The 19,569-nt window shown below is 38.6% G+C and overlaps 1 pseudogene; it reads right to left on the bottom strand.

The window, feature by feature from the left end:
- Window positions 1-3,241: 3,241 nt before the first annotated feature.
- Hsp90ab1-ps20 (heat shock protein 90 alpha family class B member 1, pseudogene 20) lies at window positions 3,242-18,757 on the bottom strand (annotated as a pseudogene).
- Between the last annotated feature and the right edge of the window lie 812 nt (window positions 18,758-19,569).

Below are 19,569 nucleotides of genomic sequence, written 5' to 3'. Positions count from 1 at the left end.
GAAGACTTAATACCAATACTCTTCAAACTTCTACAAAATAGAAACAGAGGGAATACTACCCAATTTGTTCTATGAAGCCACAATCACAGTTATACCTAAACCACATAAATCCCCAACAAAGAAAGAGAACTTCAGATCAATTTCCCGTATGAATATGAATGTAAAAATAGTCAATTAAATTCCCTCAAACTGACTCCAAGATGATTATTCTTCATGATCAAATAGTCTTCATCCCAGGGATGCAGGGATGATTCAATATACAGGAAATCCTTCAATGTAATATATAAACAAACTCAAAGGAAGAAAAACAGATGATCATCTTATTAGACGCTGAGAAAGAATTTGGCAAAATCCAACACCATTCATGATAAAAGTGTTAGAAAGATCAAGAGTTCAAGGCCCATACACAAACATAGTAAAATCAATATACAGCAAACCAGTAGCCAAAATTAAGCCAAATGGAAAGAAACTTGAAGCAATTTCACTAAAATCAGGGACTAACAACTCCAATTTTTATTCAATACTTCTGGATGTGAAAACATCCACTGGAGTATAATTGACTTGTAAGTTGCTTTAATGATAAACACACACACACACACACACACACACACAGAGAGAGAGAGAGAGAGAGAGAGAGAGAGAGAGAGAGAGAGAGAGAGAGAGAGAAGGAGGGAGAGGGAGAGAGGGAGAAATAGAGACAGAGGAAGAGACAGAGACAGAGAGACAGTGAATTACATCTATTGTCTTGTCCATAGTTCCTCAGTGAGTGGAAGGAGGTCATGAACCTTCTCCCATCTATGCTAAAATTTTGACTTGCTTGATCTTGAGAGGTCATATGCAGACAACACAGCTTCTGTTAGTTCATGTGTATGGCAGTTATGTAAAGCCCAGGATACACTGTTTTATTTTTCTGAGTCTTAACTCTCTTTGGCTCTCACAATATTTTAGAACTTCTTCTACAATAGTCTCCAATCCTTGAGAGGGGTGTCATATAGATGTCTCATTGGTGGATGAGAACACAAACACAATCTCAGTATTTTGAATAGTTGTGTGTTTCTTCATTAGCCATCATTTACTCTAGAAAGAAAATCCTGTGATGATGTCTAGGCCTAATCTACACACACACACACACACACACACACACACACACACACACATGTACATACTCAAAAACACCATTTGTACTTCTGTACCAAAACCAAACATATGGAGAAAAAGTGAGGAAACAATCCATTCACAGTAACTTCCAATATAAAATATCTCAAACTAAATCTAACGCAGGAAGTGAATTTTTTACAGTAAAATCTTGAAGCACTGTAAAAATAATTTGAAGAAGATTCCAGAAAATTAAAAGACCTCCCATGGTCATGCACAGGTAAGTTAAGAAAATGCCATTAAATCATAAGCTACATATGGATTTAGTGCAATATCCATGAAAATTCCAGCAACTTTTTTATAGAAATAAAAAAAAACTTTTAAAATTCATATGAAAGCACAAAAAGTATCAACCCAAACAATCTTGAATAATAAAAACTCTGGGGGAGAGGTCACTAGACCCAATTTCAAGTTATATTTAAGAAACCATACCAGTAGAAACAACATTATACTGGTACAGAAACTGTCATTTCTATGATTGAAAGAAAATTGAGGTCCCGCATGAGTCTTTGCATGTACAAGTCCTACCTCAATTTTCATAAAGATGTCAAAAACATGCATTGCAGAAAGGTTGCATTTTTACAAATAATGTCGGGAAACCAGGATATTCATCTGTATATACCTACTTTAAAAAATAAAGCTGATTCCTCTTATTCACCCTGCACACTATCTAATTCCAAATAAATCACAGCTAGCAACATTATACCTGAGACTCTGAAACTTATGGAGGAAAGGGTCGGGAGTACACTTCCTGATATAGTCATAGGTCAGGATATCTAAATAGGAATATAGCCACCATCTGAATTTTTATGGCACTTGTAGTGAATCTATACATTGACTTCAGCATTACTGTCATTTCCATTGTATTAATTTTGGTAAGACATATGCAGGTATGGTCTTTTCCCCTTGAGTGTCTTCATATTTTTGTTTTTTCTCAAATGATGTATAGACACCCTTGCTTTCATTTTTTCAGATATTCATTATTTATTTATACAATATATTAATTGTTATGTGCTGATTTTTTCTCATGGGTACCTGCTAGAAAGTCATGGCTATCATTTTTCTGGTAGAGAGTTAGGGCCTTTTACTTTTTATCTTAAAAAATGCATAATATGGTAATTTCCTATATGTATGTTTTATTTATTTTTCTCGCTTTATTATTTTAGATAAAATTTCAAGTATTATATTGATTAACAATAAAGGGAGTGGATATTTTAACTCCATCTTGATTTGGAGTTAAAGAGAGTACTTTCTAGAGGACATAATTTAGGAAACCATACCAGTAGAAACAACATTATACTGGTACAAAATTAGCTTTTCCTTTTTTAATTAGTATAATGTTATTTATAGATTGGTACTACATGCTTTCATTATGTTATGGTATATTCTTGAATTACTAGTTTCTTTAGGCATTTATCATAAAAGGATTTAGGACTTCGCCAACGTTTTCTATATATTTAGATGAACATGTTCTTACAGTTCTTGATTCATATTATGATCTCTATTACATGTGTTGATTTGCAGTTTTGATCCAGAGTTGATTTGTGAAATGAAAATACTGGTGTCATACTTCAGGGACTTTCATGTATTTTCTTGATTTGCAAGCTCATAGATAATCTTTGTATATTATTTTCTCTTTATGGTATTTATAATAATTTTGCTGTCAAGATGATTTTCATAATATTTCAGGTAATACTTTCTTTTCTGTTATATGTGATTGTTTGAGAAGCTGAAGCTGTTCTTGATTTTTCATTTTTGGCTCTTTTTGTTTGGTCCAGGATCTCTACATGTATCAGATTTTTGTTGAGCATTATATATAGCACTATATTTTATCTCCAGGCCTGGTCTTAAACTCAAAGCAAATATTTTTGCTTTAATTTTCTTGTCCGAGAACAACAGAATGAACCATCATACCAGGCTGGTATTAGCATTTCTTTATTGGTCTGGTAGATTCCAATTGAAAAAATCTATGTAATATTGAGTCTTTCTTTTAAAAGAAACTGCATCTCCTTTATTTTGCAAACAAAAAACATAACCCACAATACCCAACCCCTGCTATGGGAGGGGATCTTCCTGCCTTAAGGCACTAGGACAGGATGGAAGAGATTCTTCTAGACATGATCATAGAGACAGGTGGATCAGGGCCAGGAAAGCTTGCAAGCCACAGTGAAGCTATACAGAGGGTATGGGCATTCCATAGGAGCCTGTAATCTGCTTCATCCATGTGAGAGGCATCCTCATTGTGCTCAAGTGGGACGATTTCATCAAGAAGAGAAGCACTTGGCTTCACTTCTGTCACCTCATCTTCAGCAATGCCCAAGCGTGATTGAATTATGCAGTAGATGCAAGTGGACTGAGATTGGGGATCCTCAAGCAAGAAACCAGAGAGAGGAACAGTTTCAAATAGCACCATCAACTGGTCCTTGAGAGCTTTGTCATTTTTGTCTGCCTCAGCCTTCACTGGCAGGGTCTCCACAATGGGGTGATCAGGATTGTTCTGTACGTGTTTATTTGACTGTCGTGTAGCCTACTGTAGAGTTGTTCTGCAGTGCCTGTGCCTTCATGATCTGTTCCGTGTTGACTGTCTATTTGTGCTTGTTATAATACAGCAGGGTAAAGACACAAGCCTACTGGAGGTTGGTACTTTTTTCACCACCCTTCTTGTCCAAGATCTCCTTCATGAGCTTGCAGTGATTCTCAAACTTTGCCTTTTTCTCCTCCATTTTCTTCCTCTCTTCCTCACCCTCTAGTAGTAAGGTCCTTCTTAGGCTCTGAGACTAGGCTCTTCCCGAAAATTCCTTCAGCTGCTGCATGCAGCACTCATCAGTAGGCTCAGTCATACACATCACCTCTAAGCCACACTCTCGTACATGATTCACAAAGGCAGGGTTGGCCACTTGATCTTTGCACTCGCCAGTGATATATTAGATAGACGACTGTGTCTCCTTCATGCAAGACACATACTTTGACAGGGAAGTCATCTCACCTCCAGACTGAGAGATGTGATACCGAAAGGAGCTCAGAGAGGCGGTGACAATTAGTGGAACCTTCATGGATTCGAACTTTTTTTTTTCAGTTCTTCTTCTTCTTCTTCTTCTTCTTCTTCTTCTTCTTCTTCTTCTTCTTCTTCTTCTTCTTCTTCTTCTTCTTCTTCTTCTTCTTCTTCTTCTTCTTCCTCTCCTTCTTCTTCTTCTTCTTCTTCTTCTTCTTCTTCTTCTTCTTCTTCTTCTTCTTCTTCTTCTTCTTCTTCTTCTTCTTCTTCTTCTTCTTCTTCTTCTTTCTCCTTCTCCTTCTCTTTCTCCTTCTCCTTCTCCTTCTCCTTCTCCTTCTCCTTCTCCTTCTCCTTCTCCTTCTCCTTCTCCTTCTCCTTCTCCTTCTCCTTCTCCTTCTCCTTCTCCTTCTCCTTCTCCTTCTTCTTCTTCTTCTTCTTCTTCTTCTTCTTCTTCTTCTTCTTCTTCTTCTTCTTCTTCTTAATAACTTGAGTATTTCATATTTACATTTCAAATGTTATTCCCTTTCCTGGTTTCCGGGCAAACATCCCCCTAATCCCTCCCCATCCTCTTCTTTACGGGTGTTCCCCTCCCTATCCTCCCCACATTGCCGCCCTCCCCACAACAATCATGTTCACTGAGGGTCCAGTCTTAGCAGGACCAAAGGCTTTCCCTTCCACTGCTGCTCTTACTAGAATATTCATTGCTACCTATGAGGTCAGAGTCCAGGGTCAGTCCATGTATAGTCTTTAGGTAGTGGCTTAGTCCCTGGAAGCTCTGGTTGATGGGCATTGTTGTTCATATGGGGTCTCAAGCCCCTTCAAGCTCTTCCAGTTCTTTCTCTGATTCCTTCAACGGAGGTCCTATTCTCAGTTCATTGGTTTCCGGTTGGCATTCGCCTCTGTATTTGCTGTATTCTGGCTGTGTCTCTCAGGAGAGATCTACATCCGGCTCCTGTCTGCCTGCACTTCTTTGCTTCATCCATCTTGTCTAATGCGGTGGCTGTATATGTATGGGCCACATGTGGGAAGGCTGGGAATGGGTATTCCTTCTGTGTCAGTTTTAATCTTTGCCTCTCTATTCCCTGCCAAGGATATTCTTGTTCCCCTTTTAAAGAAGGAGTGAAGCATTCACATTTTGATCATCCATCTTGAGTTTCATGTGTTCTATGCGTCTAGGGTAATTCAAGCATTAGGGCTAATAGCCACTTATCAATGAGTGCATACCATGTGTGTTTTTCTGTGATTGGGTTAGCTCACTCAGGATGATATTTTCCAGTTCCAATCATTTGTCTATGAATTTCATAAAGGCATTGTTTTTGATAGCTGAGTAATATTCCATTGGGTAGATGTACCCCACTTTCTGTATCCATTCCTCTCTAGAAGGGCATCTGGGTTCTTTCCAGCTTCTGGCTATTATAAATAAGGCTGCTATGAACATAGGGGAGCACGTGTCTTGGTTATATGTTGGGGCATCTTGTGGGTATATGCCCAAGAGAGGTATAGCTGGATCCTCAGGTAGTTCAATGTCCAATTTTCTGAGAAACCTCCAGACTGATTTCCAGAATGGTTTTACCAGTCTGCAATCCCACTAACAATGGAGGAGTGTTCCTCTTTCTCCACATCCTCGCCAGCATTTGATATCACCTGAGGTTTTGATCTTAGCCATTCTCACTGGTGTGAGGTGAAATCTCAGGGTTGTTTTGATTTGCATTTCCCATATGACTAAACATGTTGAACATTTCTTTAGGTGTTTCTCAGCTATTTGGCATTCCTCAGCTGTGAATTCTTTGTTTAGTTCTGAACCCCATTTTTAATAGGGTTATTTGTCTCCCTGCGTCTACCTTCTTGAGTTCTTTGTATAATTTGGATATAAGGCCTCTATCTGTTATAGGATTGGTAAAGATCTTTTCCCAATCTGTTGGTTGCCGTTTTGTCCTAACCACAGTGTCCTTTGCCTTACAGAAGCTTTGCAGTTTTATGAGATCCCATTTGTCGATTCTTGATCTTACAGCATAAGCCATTGGTGTTTTGTTCAGGAAATTTTTTCAAGTGCCCATGTGTTCGAGATGCTGCCTTAGTTTTTCTTCTATTAGTTTGAGTGTGTCTGGTTTGATGTGGAGGTCCTTGATCCACTTGGACTTAAGCTTTGTACAGGGTGATAAGCATGGATCGATTTTCATTCTTCTACATGTTGACCTCCAGTTGAACCAGCACCATTTGCTGAAAATGCTATCTTTTTTCCATTGGATGGTTTTGGCTCCTTTGTCAAAAATCAAGTGTCCATAGGTGTGTGTGTTCATTTCTGGGTCCTCAATTCTGTTCAACTGGTCTATCTGTCCGTCTCTGTACCAATACCATGAAGTTTTTATCACTATTGCTCTGTAATACTGCTTGAGTTCAAAAATAGTGATCCCCCCTGAAGTCCTTTTATTGTTGAGAAGAATTTTAGCTATCCTGGGTTTTTTGTTATTCCAGATGAATTTGCAAATTCTTCTGTCTAACTCTTGGAAGAATTGGATTGGTATTCTGATGGGGATTGCATTGAATCTGTAGATCGCTTTTGGTAAAATGGCCATTTTTACTATATTAAGCCTGCCAATCCATGAGCATGGGAGATTATTCCAACTTCTGAATTCTTCTTCAATTTCATTCTTCAGAGTCTTAAAGTTCTTATTGTACAGATCTTTTACTTGCTTGGTTAAAGTCACACTGAGGTCCTTTATATAGTTTGGGTCTATTATGAAGGGTGTCATTTCCTTAATTTCTTTCTCGGCTTGTTTTTCTTTTGTTTAGAGGAAGGCTACTGATTTATTTGAGTTAATTTTATACCCAGCCACTTTGCTGAAGTTGTTTATCAGCTTTAGTAGTTCTCTGGTGGAACTTTTGGATCACTTAAATATACTATCATATCATCTGCAAATAGTGATATTTTGACTTCTTCTTTTCCAATCTGTATCCCCTTGATTTCCTTTTGTTGTCTGATTGCTCTGGCTAGAAATTCAAGAACTATATTGAATAAGTAGGGCGAGAGTGAGCAGCCTTGTCTAGTCCCTGATTTTAGTGGGATTGCTTCAAGTTTCTCTCCATTTAGTTTAATGTTAGCAACTGGTTTGCTGTATATGGCTTTTACTATGTTTAGGTATTGGCCTTGAATTCCTATTCTTTCCAGGACTTTTATCATGAAGGGGTGTTGAATTTTGTCAAATGCTTTCTCAGCATTTAATAAGATGATCATGTGGTTTTGTTCTTTCAGTTTGTTTACATAATGGATCACATTGATGGTTTTCCGTATATTAAACCATCCCTGCATGCCTGGGAGGAAGCCTACTTGATCATGGTGGATGATTGTTTTGATATGCTCTTGGATTCGGTTTGCCAAAATTTTCTTGAGTATTTTTGCGTCGATATTCATAAGGGAAATTGGTCTGAAGTTCTCTTTCTTTGTTGGGTCTTTGTGTGGTTTAGGTATAAGAGTAATTGTGGATTCATAGAAGGAATTCGGTAGTGCTCCATCTGTTTCAATTTTGTGGAATAGTTTGGATAGTATTGGTATGAGGTCTTCTATGAAGGTCTGATAGAATTCTGCACTAAACCTGTCTGGACCTGGGCTCTTTTTGGTTGCGAGACCTTTAATGACTGCTTCTATTTCCTTAGGAGTTATGGGGTTGTTTAACTGGTTTATCTGGTCCTGATTTAACTTTGGTACCTGTATCTGTCTAGGAAATTGTCCATTTCCTGCAGATTTTCAAGTTTTATTGAATATAGGCTTTTATAATATCTGATGATTTTTTCAATTTCCTCTGAATCTGTAGTTATGTCTCCCTTTTCATTTCTGATTTTGTTAATTCGGAAACACTCTCTGTGTCCTCTCATTAGTCTGGTAAGGGTTTATCTATCTTGTTGATTTTCTCAAAGAACCAACTTTTGGTTCTGTTGATTCTTTCTATGGTCCTTTTTGTTTCTACTTGGCTGATTTCAGCTCAGAGTTTGATTATTTCCAGTCTTCTACTCCTCCTGGGTGTATTTGCTTCTTTTTGTTCTAGAGCTTTTAGGTGTGCTGTCAAGCTGCTGACATATGCTCTTTCCTGTTTCTTTCTGCAGGCACTCAGAGCTATGAGTTTTCCTCTTAGCACAGCTTTCATTGTGTCCCATAATTTTGGGTACGTTTTACCTTCATTTTCATTAAATTCTAAGAAGTCTTTAATTTCTTTCTTTATTTCTTCCTTGACCAGGTTATCGTTGAGTAGAGCATTGTTCAACTTACACGTATATGTTGGCGTTCTTCCCTTATTGTTATTGAAGACCAGCTTTAGGCAGTGGTGGTTTGATAGCACGCATGGGATTATTTCTATCTTTCTGTACCTGTTGAGGCCCGTTTTTTGACCAATTAAATGGTCAATTTTGGAGAAAGTACCATGAGGAGCTGAGAAGAAGGTATATCCTTTTGCTTTAGGATAGAATGTTCTATAAATATCTATTAAGTCCATTTGGTTCATGGCTACTCTTAGTCTGTCTACGTCTCTGCTTAATTTCTGTTTCCATGATCTGTCCATTGATGAGAGTGGGGTGTTGAAATCTCCTACTATTATTGTGTGAGGTGCAATGTGTGTTTTTAGCTTTAGTAAGGTTTCTTTTATGTATGTAGGTGCCCTTGTATTTGGGGCATAGATATTTAGGATTGAGAGTTCATCTTGGTGGATTTTTCCTTTGATGAAAATGAAGTGTCCTTCCTTATCTCTTTTGATGACTTTTAGTTGAAAATTGATTTTATTTGATATTAGAATGGCTACTCCAGCATGCTTGTTCCGACCATTAGGTTGAAAAGTTATTTTCCAGCCTTTCACTCTGAGGTAGTGTCTGTCTTTGTCTCTGAGGTGTGTTTCCTGTAGGCAGCAGAATGCAGGGTCCTCATTGTGTATCCAGTTTGTTAATCTATGTCTTTTTATTGGGGAGTTGAGATCATTGATATTGAGAGATATTAAGGAATAGTGATTATTGTTTCCTATTATATTCATATTTGGATGTGAGGTTATGTTTGTGTGCTTTTCTTCTCTTTGTTTTGTTGCCAAGATGATTAATTTCTTGCTTTTTCTAGGGTGTAGCTTGCCTCCTTATGTTGGGCTTTACCATTTATTATCCTTTGTAGTGCTGGATTTGTAGAAAGATATTATGTAAATTTGGTTTTGTCATGGAATATCTTGGTTTCTCCATCTATGTTAATTGAGAGTTTTGCAGGATACAGTAACCTGGGCTGGCATTTGTGTTCTCTTAGGGTCTGTATTACATCTGTCCAGGATCTTCTGACTTTCATAGTCTCTGGCGAAAACTCTGGTGTGATTGTGATAGGTCTGCCTTTATATGTTACTTAACCTTTTTCCCTTACTGCTTTTAATATTCTTTCTTTATTTTGTGCATTTGGTGTTTTGACTATTATATGATGGGAGGTGTTTCTTTTCTGGTCCAATCTATTTTGAGTTCTGTAGGCGTCTTGTATGCCTATGGGTATCTCTTTCTTTAGGTTAGGGACGTTTTCTTCTATGATTTTGTTGAGGATATTTACTTGTCCTTTGAGCTGGGAGTCTTCACTCTCTTCTATACCTATTATCCTTAGGTTTGATCTTCTCATTGAGTCCTAGATTTCCTGTATGTTTTGGACCAGTAGCTTTTTCTGCTTTTCATTATCTTTGACTGTTGAGTCGATGATTTCTATGGAATCTTCTGCTCCTGAGATTCTCTCTTCTATCTCTTGTATTCTGTTGGTGAAGCTTGTATCTACGGATCCTTGTCTCTTACTTTGGTTTTCTATATCCAGGGTTGTTTCCATGTGTTCTTCCTTGATTGCTTCTATTTCCATGTTTAATTCCTTCAACTGTTTGATTGTGTTTTCCTGGAATTCTTTCATGGATTTTTGTGATTCCTCTCTATAGGCTTCTACTTGTTTCTTTATGTTTTCCTGGAATTCTTTCGGGGATTTTTGTGATTCCTCTCTGTAGGCTTCTACTTGTTTATTAATGTTTTCCTGTGTTTCTCTAAGGGAGTTCTTCATGTCTTTCTTGAAGTCCTCCAGCATCATGATCAAATATGATTTTGAAACTAGATCTTGCTTTTCTGGTGTGTTTGGATATTCTGTGTTTGCTTTGGTGGGAGAATTGGGCTCCGATGATGCCCTGTAGTCTTGGTTTCTGTTGCTTGGGTTCCTGCGCTTGCCTCTCACCATCAGATTATCTCTAGTGTTACTTTGTTCTGCTATTTCTGACAGTGGCTAGATTGTTCTATAAGCCTGTGTGTCAGGAGTGCTGTAGACCTGTTTTCCTGTTTTCTTTCAGCCAGTTATGGGAACAGAGTGTTCTGCTTTTGGGCGTGTAGTTTTTCCTATCTACAGGTCTTCAGCTCTTCCTGTGGGCATGTGTCTTCAGTTCACCAGGCAGGTCCCTTGGAGCAGGAAGGTTTGTCTTACCTGTGGTCCCAAGGCTCAAGTTTGCTCAAGGGGTGTTGCTTATGAGCTCTCTGCGGGGGCAGCAACCAAGAAAATCTGCGCCGCCATTTCAGGGAGCTTCCGTGCACCAGGGTTCCAGATGGCGTTTGGTGTTTTCCTCTGGAATCAGTAATGTGGGTAAAGTGTAGTCTTTTCTGGTTTCCCAGGCGTGTCTGCCTCTCTGAAGGTTTAGCTCTCCCTCCCACGAGATTTGAGTCCAGAGAACTGTTTATCCAGTCGGTCCCTTCAGGTTCCGGTGGTGTCTCAGACCCAGGGGACCTGCTGCTCCTGTGCTCTTATCTCCAGGAACCCAGAGGCCATATACAGTTCCCTCTTGGGCCAGGGATGTGGGCAGGGGTGGGCAGTGTTGGTGGTCTCTTCCGCTCTGCAGTCTCAGGAGTGCCCACCTGTCTCTCCCACGGGGTTTGGGAGCTGTGAGCTGGAGGCAGGGAGCTCGAGATTAGGTCTCCCGCTAAAGGGATTTGAACTTTTAAATTCTTGGAGAATACCTCATAAATTTTCCTGTAGTTCTCTTTGTTTTCAGCCAACTCAGAAAGGAGCTCAAGGTTCTACTTCACAATGTTTTTATAGATGACTTTCAGGATCTTGCTATGCTGGAACATTTCTCATGAGGTGTGCAGGGCAGGTCCTTGGGGTCAACCACATCAAGGATAAATTAGATGTAATCAAGTATCAGTTCATCACCTCTGTCCATGATGAACATACAACATACATACATTTTGATCTTCCTCTTCCCTCTTCCCCCTCTTCCTTCTCTTCCCCCTCCCTCTCCTCCCTTCCTCCCCTCCTCCTCCTCCTTTTCCTCCTCCTTCTTCCTCCTCCCTCTTCCTCCTCTTCCTCCTCCTCTTCCTCCTCCACCTCCTCCTCTTCTTCTTCTTCTTTACTTCTTTTTCTCCTTCTCAGAAAGGACAAAGGAACCCCTCTGGAAGTGAAAAACAATGCCATGAATTCCAACTGATCTACAGAGAAGTGCTTGACTGCCAAATTTTCCTCTCAATCATTGATGAGGCACATAGAATTCCTCTTGAAGTGACATCATCTGAGTTTCTGTAGATACAAAGTTTCCTTTTAGAGCATCATGTCTCCGCAGATATTCAATCAATATGTTTTCATTTTTAATTAAATCAACCTTTGAATTATTGAATTTCCTTTCTGATTTCTTCAATAACCCACTTATAAACTTTCAGTATATTATTCAATTTCCATGTTTCTATAATTACTTTAGGTTTTTTGTTATTGATATTAACTTTACTGTACTAGGATATGATGAAATATATATCTAATTATCTAAATATTATCTAATTTAGATTTACTTTAGTGAAAGTTTCTAGGGCTACTGAGAGTTTTATTCTAAATCTCTTATTTAGACTAGTCTTTTGATTCAAGTAATTTGATCCTTTGTGTATGTTAGGTCTAAAGCTTATTTGTTTATTTAATTTTTAGTCTGGATTATGTAACAATTGATGGGTCACCTGTTATTAGTGTGCATGTGGCTCTCTTTTATTTTTCATTGTTGTCCATTTGTGAATTTGAAAAATCTAACCTTTGAAAAATATGTAATATTATATATAATTGATATACCATCTTGATAGAATACTCTCTTTAGTGAGTATGCTTCATCACTTCTGATAAGCTTTGCATTGGAATCTACTTCAACATAAATAAGTCACCTATGTCAATTCATTTGATCCATTTCCTTGGCATAATGACATCGATTCTTTAATTCTCTCTTCATCTCTACTTTTGCTACTGAAGAGCATTTTTTTTCTCAAAATAACAGATAGTTGGACCCTGCTTTTTCATCCCGTTAAGTCAGTCTTTGTTGTTAGTTGTCAATTTAAAACTATTTCCATTTCATAAACTCGTTGTTTTTGATAGCTGAGTAATATTCCATTGTGTAGATGTACCACATTTTCTGTATCCATTCCTCTGTTGAAGGGCATCTGGGTTCTTTCCATTTTCTGGCTATTATAAATAAGGCTGTGATGAACATAGTGGAGCACGTGTCTCTTTTATATGTTGAGGCATCTTTTGGGTATATGCCCAAGAGAGGTATAGCTGGATCCTCAGGCAGTTCAATGTCCAATTTTCTGAGGAACCTCCAGACTGATTTCCAGAATGGTTTTACCAGTCTGCAATCCCACCAACAATGGAGGAGTGTTCCTCTTTCTCCACATCCTCGCCAGCATCTGCTGTCACCTGAGTTTTTGATCTTAGCCATTCTCACTGGTGTGAGGTGAAATCTCAGGGTTGTTTTGATTTGCATTTCCCTTATGACTAAAGATGTTGAACATTTCTTTAGGTGTTTCTCAGCCATTCGGCATTCCTCAGCTGTGAATTCTTTGTTTAGCTCTGAACCCCATTTTTAAATAGGGTTATTTGTTTCCCTGCGGTCTACCTTCTTGAGTTCTTTGTATATTTTGGATATAAGGCCTCTATCTGTTGTAGGATTGGTAAAGATCTTTTCCCAATCTGTTGGTTGCCGTTTTGTCCTAACCACAGTGTCCTTTGCCTTACAGAAACTTTGCAGTAATGGTTGGAACTGGAAAATATCATCCTGAGTGAGCTAACCCAATCACAGAAAGACATACATGGTATGCACTCATTGATAAGTGGCTATTAGCCCAAATGCTTGAATTACCCTAGATCCCTAGAACAAACGAAACTCAAGACGGATGATCAAAATGTGAATGCTTCACTCCTTCTTTAAATGAGGAAAAAGAATACCCTTGGCTGGGAAGGGAGAGGCAAAGATTAAAACAGAGACTGAAGGAACACCCATTCAGAGCCTGCCCCACAGGTGGCCCATACATATACAGCCACCCAATTGGACAAGATGGATGAAGCAAAGAAGTGCAGACCGACAGGAGCCGGATGTAGATCGCTCCTGAGAGACACAGCCAGAATACAGCAAATACAGAGGCGAATGCCAGCAGCAAACCACTGAACTGAGAATAGGTCCCCCGTTGAAGGAATCAGAAAAGAACTGGAAGAGCTTGAAGGGGCTCAAGACCCCAAAAGTACAACAATGTCAAACAACCAGAGCTTCCAGGGACTAAGCCACTACCTAAAGACTATACATGGACTGACCCTGGACTCTGACCCCATAGGTAGCAATGAATATCCTAGTAAGAGCACCAGTGGAAGGGGAAGCCCTGGGTCCTGCTAAGACTGAACCCCCAGTGAACTAGACTATGGGGGGAGGGCGGCAATGGGGGAAGGGTTGGGAGGGGGCACCCATAAGGAAGGGGAGGGGGGAGGGGGATGTTTGCCCGGAAACCGGGAAAGGGAATAACACTTGAAATGTATATAAGAAATACTCAAGTTAATAAAAAGAAAGAAAAAAATTAATAAACAAGCTAGAAGCAGAAAAAAAATAAAACTATTTCCATTTAGGGCTACTCTTGAGAAATAATTACACATTCTAGTTATTGGTTGTTTCTTGTTGGCTGACTGCTTGAAGAAACTCATAATCTTCCTTGCGTCTTCCACATTCACAGTAGGGTTTGCTAGCTTACTAAATTGTCATAACTGATTATTTCCTTGTCTACCTGTACTCATCTATACTCTCAATCACTTTATTCTTTCTTGATCTCTCATAATTGATACTATCTTACTCCTTTTGATAGGAGTCCTTTGAGTGTTTTTTATGGCTTAGCATTCACAATTGCTCATTTGTTCTTGCTTTGAAATGTTCTTTTTTTCTCCAAGGTTAAAAGATTTCTTTGCTGGTTAGATGAATGTTGTTGTAAAAATAAAAAAATAAAAAATGTATTGTTGTCTTTTACCTTGCTAGATTCAGCACTGCAGTGCCCAAGATATCTGCTAGATATCTTGGCAGAAACACATCCCAACTCCATGGCGGCCCAGTTTCTCCAGGCACAGCACACTTTCCTACACTCAAACCGTCACATAAAAGAACACACAAGACAATAATTTTTGACCCAATTGGTAAGATATAATTGCCCACTTAAACATACAAATCCCGGTACCATCCACCCCTTAAGAACATTAATAACAACCTGTAAATACACAGAGCGGAATCTTAACATCTGCCTCCACTGTCCTGCCATGGCTTCTCTCCTTCTCCCCCCACCCCTCCTCCTTTTCATTCCAGTCTCCTCCTCTTCCTTCAGACTTCTCTCCTGCCCATCCTTCCTTCTCCTTCAATGACAGGCCTCCTTCTATTCTGTACCTGCCCCACAGCTGTATTTTACAAATTCAATGGGGAGAAGGTTCTGGTGAAGTCACCTGATTCCTGAGTAAGTGACTAGGCAGCTGTCCTTGGGGCAGTGGAATTAGCATCAAAATACAGGTAACTCCAGGGCAAACCACAACAGATGAATTTTCCGTGAATTATTTATTTGCAAAGTTTTGAATATATCATTATCTGTTTTATAGAACTCAGAGTCAATATTAAAGGTTTTAACATTCTGATGTATTTTTCTTTTGTGAGTCAACTGGAGTTATTTCCTAATAACTTATATATTTAATTTTGTAGTCTGGGGATTCTGATTATTATGACATGGAGAATTTAATCTGTTCATGACTAATTGAAGTGTTCTATGCCTCCATTTCTTTCCCTAGATTTAAAAGTCTATATATTATAAATTACATTGGGTTATTATTCCTTTAGTTTTTCTCAGCTTCTTCTTAAATATTGTGAATTCTTAATTTTTTTCTCTTGGATATAGCTCAGAAATTTTGGAACTATGGTCATGCTCATTGTTTTTATTTATTATCTAACCATAATTCTTGTTTGACCCTAACATGCATCATTGACATCTTTCTTCTGAAGTGCTTGTTTTATTTCTAAGGCTTTCAACTATGTCCATTGTCTGATTCATTGAATTTTTTACTACCAATATTTCTATTTATTTCATCCTGTCCAAATGTGCTGAGACCATTTTGGTTGCAATTCAATTGTTCAACATTGTTCTATTCACTCTAGAGTTAGTTTCCTTGGTGCATCAGAAGCCACTTTGGATCACCTAGAGTTTTAGAGACTATATACCAGGTAGTCTCACTCCGGATATTTTCCACACTGTGCACTTTGAGGTGACAAACTTCTAAAACAAAGCATGCATTCTGAGTTAGGATGTGGGGGAAGGAGCAAGAACAGTGAGATCTGTTATTACAGGGCTCAGTTCTGTGATTTGTGAGCCACTGGCTACAGATATTTTCACAGCTGGAATTTCCAGCTCTCTGAGCTCCTCAGCGTCTCTGCATTCAGTGCTGCCTTGATTCATGCAGTCTCCACACCCAGCCATTTCAGACCCATTGGTCTGAATAAGATGATGTAGGCTGCCTGAAATGAAATTGTCCCTTTTGTCATGCACTAGTACAGCTGAATCTTAAACAATAGTTTTCTCCCAAGAATCTGCCCAGTCACATTCTTCTGAGACTAGGGTATGACAGTACAGATAGCTTTACTACAGCTAACTAACATCAGAACAGTCGCCATTTCAACCAAGCCATGTCTTATTTGGGGCACAGGAGGGCAATGGCATTGTCCTCTAGCCAGGGCTGCAAATAAGTTTCACTATTTATGTTCATATTATAGATTAGATGAAGCATCTGTTTTCTCTCTTCCCAGTGGGGATCCACTTGGATGTGTGCTACTTCTAGTGTTTCATAGAGTACTCCTTCTGTTTCAACATCCTGGTCAGCAGTTCTATCACAACCTTTGCAATTTGCAATATCCACTCTTCTTCATTTTAAACAGAATTCAGTGTTTTCTAGGCATCCTACTTTCATCCACTGTGGCAAACAAAAATGCAGACTGTGTCCTTTCAACAGGCATCTCCCAAACTCTTTTACATGTTTAAAATTTGCAGTATTGCCAAGTATTGCCTTACACTAGAGAAATGTACATATGCTCATTAGCTGTAATACAATTCTAAGACCAAGTGCTATTTTATTATTGAGAGAAAAGTTACTATGAGAACCTTGGCATGCCATATATATATATATATATATATATATATATATATATATATATATATATACCTGTTCAAGTCACAGAGAAAACTCAATATTATTAAGACAGAAAACTACTTTTGTTTTTTACAGTAGGTAACAGCACGGAACAAGCCGTCATATTAATTTTTATTTGCTGACTATGGAATGAAATGCAAATGGAAATTGCATGTTGCACAAGCAATAGACACATTAGAATAAGAAATCAGAACTGGGAAACTTTAGAATTGATGATCTTTCAGCAGTTGAAGAAATTTCAGATTCAGGATGATAGCTTTTTGAATATATAGTCACGCATTCAACAATAAGTAAAACTATGCTTGAGGCTTTAAGTATGTAGGTAAAAGGCATTAAGTTTCACTACAATTCATACACTATGACAAAATACTTTTATGAAACTAGCACAAAAATTACTTTAAAAATTATTTATTTATTCACTTTACTTTCTTATCACAGCCCCCCATCCCTCCTCTCTTCCCAGTCACATCCTTACAAATTCTTCTCCCTATTATCCCCTCACCTTCTCCTCAGAGATGAGTGAGTGCCTTTGGTTTCCACCTCACCCTAGAACATCCATTTGCTTTAGGCCTAAATGCATTCTCTCCCACTGAGGACCAACTAGGTATTCCAGTTAAGGGAAAGGGATCCAATGGCAGGCAATTGAGTCAAAGACAGCCCCTGCTTCAATTATAAAGGAACCCATATTATGACCAATTTGCACATCTGCTACAAATGTGTAGGGGCCTAGGTCCAGCCCCTGCATAGCATTTTTTTGGTGGTTCAGTCTCTGTGAGTCCCCGATAGGCCCAGGCTAACTGACTCTGTTGGTATTTTTGTGGTGTCCTTGACCACTCCAGTTCTCTCAATTCTATTTCCCACTTTTCCACAAGAGTCACTGAGCATCACTTGATGTGTGTCTCTGCATTTATTCACTGCTGGATGAAGCTTCTTGGGAGACAGTTATGCCAGGCTCATGTCTGGACCAGAGAAGAGTATCATTAATAGTGTCAGGGGCTGCCTACCTTACAATGAGTGGGTTTCAAGTTGAGCCAGGCATTGGCTGGCTATTCCCTCAATCACTTTGCCATCTTTATCCCTGTGCATCTTGTAGGCAGGACAAATTTGGTATCGAAGGTTTTGTGGGTGGGTTAATGTCTCCATCCGTCCACTGGAACTTCCCCCTGACTACAGGAAGTGGTCACTTCAGTCTTGAGATCTCTGTCCCCTGCTAGTAGGAATCTCAGCTAGAATTTCTACAAGTGGTCTCCCTGGAACAACACCCTTCCCTGTTACAGGTTTCCAATTACATCTATTGATGCCCCCTGATCGATTTCAGTCCCCTCTCCCACACCCACCCATCCCCATTCACCTTATCAACCCATCTCCCTCAGTGCCTTCCCTTCAACCATCTGCAATGATTATGAAAAATAACATTTAAAACTCTGAAGACAAGTGATTCAGGTGTAGCACCAGAGAGAACAAATCCTCCCCCTTTCCTGTTGGTTCTTTCTGTGTTTTCAATATCACAACACTGATTTCACAGATTCAGATAGATGTCTTCACAGGCAAGTTTGAATATGGGAGACAAGGTTGAGCTCGAAAGAAAACCTGGTAAAGTAAATTGTGCTACTTTGTTTAACAGTATAAAATAACTTATTTTATTCTAATAGACAAGAGAAAAAAAGAACACTCCATCATATAAAGGGATGTGACTATGAATACAACTCAGGATTTATATAAATGGTATTCTCTTCTTATTTTGAAGAAGAAACGACAATTGTAAATGGAGAGAGGGGGAATGAGGGAGAAGGAGGGAGTGGAGAGAGAGAGGGAGAGAGAGAGAGAAAAGAATAAATATTGTTGTATTTGCCTGTTAGCAATATCGTAGCATGGAAAAAATTGCTGGATTCATATATTCTACTTGTTTTCCACAAGCAAACTTAGAATTCTTTCTCAATTTTGAGCCACTAGAGTGATAGGATTTACTTCAAGTAGTTGTTTCCGAAATTGTTTTCAATTACTTCAATAAGTGTGTTCCTCAGGCAGCTCAGAGTTTGACTTTCTGAAGGGGTGTATTTGTAGTAAATTGGCTCACCGATGCCTTTGCCTGAAAGATGATACAGCAACGTAGACATCGTCTCAGGGTTAACATGGTTGGGGGAATGAATGTTTTGGCTATTATAAAGCAAACACTTAGCGATACACAAACTCACTCTTTTAGTCCATGTTATTAATTCAGTAAGTCCATGATCAAATTGATCAAGCTTACTGTTAGGTAAACAGCAACACAAATAATTATATAGTATAAAAATTAAACCATAGGCATTTTCTTCAACACATAAAGAATACAATCATATAAGTTTCATATACAAGATTTTCTTATTTTTTTGATTTATAATCTTAATTATGAGAATAACTGAAAATAAAAAGTACTACAATATACCCTGTAGCTGAAAGGATACTACTTTATAAAGGAGACAATAAAGTCTTATGTCATGTGTCCTACTTATGTGATTAAAACTAACTTTGCAATTTGTTGTATTAAAGAAAATCCACAGTCCTACTTACTAATTTTGCCAGCATTTAATGTGATTACTACAACCTAAGAATATCCATTGGCTTTCACACATCATTGCTTTCATTTGCATTTCTGTTCCCTCACATTGTAACTTAGGAATATCCCAACAAATAATCCCATTCTTTCACATAACTATGGGGTTGTACATAATAGACTCCAGAAATTGAAAGCATTCATATTGCCCTTCTTAATTAGTATACACACCCACAAGGCAAACTGCAAGATTTGTGTGTGATGAGCATAGAGACCTCTAGTCCATATCCCTTTGTCCACAAAACTCAATGAATCAGGATCCCAGAAATTCCCTATAACCATATAACCAAATGGTTTCATGAGGTATTCCTCTATCTCTTCATCTCTATTGGTCTA

This window comes from Rattus norvegicus, chromosome 9 (genome assembly GCF_036323735.1).
Source record: "Rattus norvegicus strain BN/NHsdMcwi chromosome 9, GRCr8, whole genome shotgun sequence".
In the NCBI taxonomy this organism is placed as follows: Eukaryota; Metazoa; Chordata; class Mammalia; order Rodentia; family Muridae; genus Rattus; species Rattus norvegicus.
Note: the sequence above shows the minus strand (reverse complement) of the source record. Positions and strands in the feature narration are given on the sequence as shown.